At 43.1% G+C, this 4,314-nt stretch overlaps 1 pseudogene across 1 annotated transcript; it reads right to left on the minus strand.

Moving 5' to 3' along the window:
* LOC116091803 lies at positions 1-700 on the minus strand (annotated as a pseudogene). Its single transcript, XR_004119088.1, has one exon. The product of XR_004119088.1 is annotated as a dephospho-CoA kinase domain-containing protein pseudogene (transcript).
* Between the last annotated feature and the right edge of the window lie 3,614 nt (positions 701-4,314).

A 4,314-nucleotide genomic window follows, 5' to 3' on the forward strand; every position in this document is an offset into this window, starting at 1 on the left:
CAGGGGCAGCTGGGCATTGATCCTTGCCTCTGCATCCTCCCGGCTCAGGTTGTTCCGCTTCATCAGCCATGCCAGCTGTGTATCACGGTCACAGTACACTACCACCGTGTGCTTCATGTACTTGAGCAGCTTCTTGGTCTCAAACAGGAGGGGGATGTCCAGAATCACGTATCGATACCCTCGGAGAAAGTACTTGAAGGTCTCTTTCATCATTTCCTTGCGGATCTCAGGGTGGGTGATGGAGTTGAGCAGTTGCCGACGGTCAGGCTGGTTGAAGATCAGGTCTCCGAGGACCTTGCGGTCAATGTCGCCATTCTCCAGCAAGACTTCAGTGCCAAAGTCCTCTACTATACGCCGGTGGGCAGGATACCTTGGCTGGACAACATGCCATGCTATGACGTCCACGTCGATCACAGCATAGCCCAGCTGCTGGAACACCTGGATGACGGAGCTCTTGCCCGAGGCAATGCCTCCCGTTAGGCCCACCAGGAACATCTTCCCAGGAGAGAGAGAAGACAGGCAAAGTAGGAGCCGGGAAGCACAGGACAATTGGCACTCCCTAGTCAGCTGCTCCAACAGGCTGGGGAATCCGGGCTCCGACTCGGCCTCAGCCTCCGTCGCTAGCCCAATCTCCACGGCGCTGACTGGCTGGCTCGCTGCACACAGGCGGGACGCGCAGGCGTGCACGCGGACCCGACGTCCAGCCGAATATTTTTTTTTTAAATATCTATTTCATGTATATGAGTACACTGTTGTTGTCTTCAGACACACCAGAAGAGGGCATCAGATCCCATTGCAGATGGTTGTGAGCCACCTCGTGGTTGCTCGAATTGAACTCAGGATCTCTGGAAGAACACTCAGTGTTCTTAACAACTGAGCCATCTCTCCAGTCATGGGTCTTTCTTTTTTTAATTCAAACTAACCTTACAATGTCCCCTCATTTATAGAGTCATTCATTTACTTACTGAATCCCACAATTCACAGAATACTTGCTTTATGCTAGAACTCCTATAGGTGCCAAGCACAGAATGTTGAGTGGTTGTATACAAGTTTTTTTTCTTTCTTGGCAATTTTTTTTTTTACATTAAAAGTGTGTGTGGGGGGGGCCTATGGTGGCACATGCCTTTAATCCCAGCACTTGGGAGGCAGAGGCAGGCGGATTTCTGAGTTCAAGGCCAGCCTGGTCTACAGACTGAGTTCCAGGACAGCCAGGGCTACACAGAGAAACCCTGTCTCAAAAAACCAAAAACAAACAAACAAACAAAAAACAAAAAAAAACTAAAAACAAAAAAAAAAGTGTGTGTGTGTGTGTGTGTGTGTGTGTGTGTTTAGGCCAGAGAGATCAGAAGAGAGGGGTTGGCTCTTTTGGAACTAGAGTTACATGTGTTTTTTAGTTGCCTAACACTGGGATTCAATACCTAGTCTTCTGTTAGAGCAGTAAGCATTCTCAACTGCTTAGCCCTCTCTCCAGCCCAGCTCTCTTGGCTCTTATAATTTAATAGGGAAGATATCTACTTAAGAAACTCTCAAGAGAAATGCCTAATTTCTCACTGTGACAAGAACTCTGAAGGGTAACACATGGTGAGATAATATCTTAGTTTGGACTCTTCATAAGGACTAAATGAGATTCCATATGTGAAATGAATTTAACACATTAAAGTTTTTGGCAAATGTTGGTGGTCACTAATATTTGATACAAATGGGAAAATGAGTTTCACTCTAAACTCAGTTCCACATAGAAAGGTTCCAGTTACTAGAAGATTTTAGGACTCTCAGGATGGACAGTGCTGTTCCAGTCTCTTACTCTGGGAAATTTAGATACTACCTGCCCTCACACCTGGGTGCATACTTGCATCCTTTCCCCAAGCCTGTCCACATAGCCTAACACATATGCCACAGAGGTGGAAGTTGGCACCAGCCCTGGGAAGAGCTGCCCTTTGATTCTCAGAGCAGCTGGCTTCTTTCATGGAGTACTTCAGGGCAGTTGGATGCCTGCTTCTCTGCAGGGCCTGCTAGCATGAAAATGGGGAGTCAGAGCACTCCTGAGGAATTCCATGTTCACTTTTTGAAGATGAATACTTCAGTGTTCAACTCCAGAGGGTAAACTTGACCCAGCTTCCTGCCCCAGAAGGCCTTTGAGGTCTTCAGAGTAGCTTGAACTACACACATGTCAAACAGAAATATTTCTCAGTGCCTAGGAAATGCATCAGGAAAATGCAGAATTGTAACAGAAACGCCCAGACTTTGAGGAATGTTTGTGGAGAAAGGCACATCTCCTAAGAGACACAGGAAGTACACAATCCCTGAGAAGAGCCTTAGAACAAAATGACCTGGAGTTAAAACAAGACATTTGGGGATTGTCCTGGTTACTTTTTTTCCCTATTTGACCAAAATCAGGAGTCACCTAGGAAGAGAGAGCCTCCAATGAGGAATTGAGACCCAGATCAGACTGCCCTGTAGCGGTGTCTGTTGGGAAATGTATTAATTGCTGATTGAGGCAGGAAGGCCTATCTCGGTGTGGGTACTCCTATCTCTGGGCCAGACTGTCTCAGCAGAAGCCAGAAGGCAGCCAGTAAAGAGCATCTCTTAATCTGCACAGTTTCTGCTTTAACTCTTTTTAAGTTCCTGCCTTATCCTCCCTCAATGTTCAATTTGGATTGTGACCTGGAAGTATAATCCAAATAAACCTTTGTCTCTTCAAATTTGTTTTCTATCAGAACCCAGATGTCCCTCAACAGAGGAATGGATACAGAAAATGTGGTACATTTACACAATGGAGTACTACTCAGCTATTAAAAACAATGAATTCATGAAATCCATAGGCAAATGGATGGAACTAGAAAATATCATTCTGAGTGAGGTAACCCAGTCACAAAAGAACACACATGGTATGTACTCACTGATAAGTGGATATTAGCCCAGACGCTTGGAATACCCAAGATACAATCCACAAACCAAAGAAACTCAAGAAGAAGGAAGACCAACGTGTGGATACTTTGATCCTTCTTAGAAGGGAGAATAAAATATCCATTGAAGGAGATACAGAGAAAAACTGTGGAGCAGAGACTGAAGGAATAGCCACCCAGAGACTGCCCCACCTGGGGATCCATCCTATATACAGTCACCAAACCCAAACACTACAGTGGATGCCAACAAATGCTTGCTGACAGAAGCCTGTTATAGCTTCTCCTGAGAGGCTCCACCAGTGCCAGACAAATACAGAGGCTCACAGCCAACCACTGGACTGAGAACAAGGTCCCCAATGGAGGAGCTAGAGAAAGAAGGAACCAAGGAGCTGAAGGGGTTTGCAGTCCCATAGAAGGAACAACAATACGAACTAACTAGTACCCTCAGAGCTTCCAGGGACTAAACCACCAACCAAAAAGTACACTTGGCTCCAGCTGCAAATGTTGCAGAGGACGGCCTAGTTGGTCATCAGTGGGAGGAGAGGCCCTCAGTTTCTTTGTTTTTGTTTTTGTTTTTAAAAAGCTTTTATTGCATTGTGATGAGAAAAGTTACATGATTTCAATTTATCTGAATTTGTTAACATTTAAAAACATATTTCAATTAAGTATAATTGAATCACATTCTTGTTTCCCTTTTATACCACTGCTCCTCCCAGAGACCCCCCCTTCAATACCTGCAATATCTTTTTGTCATATTCCTTAACATTTATAGAATATTATAACAATAAAAATAAGTATTATAAAAGTTGTTTGATATAAAACAACAATCAATTTAACAGTCTTATGTAGGTGCTCGTCTACAGCAATAGTGAAAATACATTTTTCTCAATATAAATTTTAAATAACTCCAAACATATTAACTGTATACTTAAAAATAATACATCACTACTAGTATTTTCTTAAATGAACATGAATATATAAAGTCTTTTTGTTTGTTTTGTATTTAGTAGAGTTTAAAATCTTGGCTCTTACTGTGGTACGAGCCCAAAATAACAATTTTTAGACATTGGGTTTCATTGTAATAAGGCTATATAATACAATGACCCTAACATCACCAAAGGATTTTACCTCCATCATAGCTAATCTGAGAGTTGATAATTCTGCTGCACCAAGAAATGAATTGTAGGCTCGATTTTTGGATACAGACTTCCTGCTATGGTCAAAGTTATTTGACTTGAGTGAGTGACTTTATTCTCAGCCCACAGAACAGGTTACATTCATTTAAGAAATGGTGTATGTACTGAGATGGTCTATCCATAAAGTCATTCACCAACTGTTTCAATGATCTATCCATAAAGTCATTCACCAACTGTTTCAGTGAACAATGGTTCTGCTTGGAGGGTGGCAC

The sequence above is a fragment of the Mastomys coucha genome, unplaced genomic scaffold (assembly GCF_008632895.1).
Source record: "Mastomys coucha isolate ucsf_1 unplaced genomic scaffold, UCSF_Mcou_1 pScaffold15, whole genome shotgun sequence".
Lineage (NCBI taxonomy): Eukaryota > Metazoa > Chordata > Mammalia > Rodentia > Muridae > Mastomys > Mastomys coucha.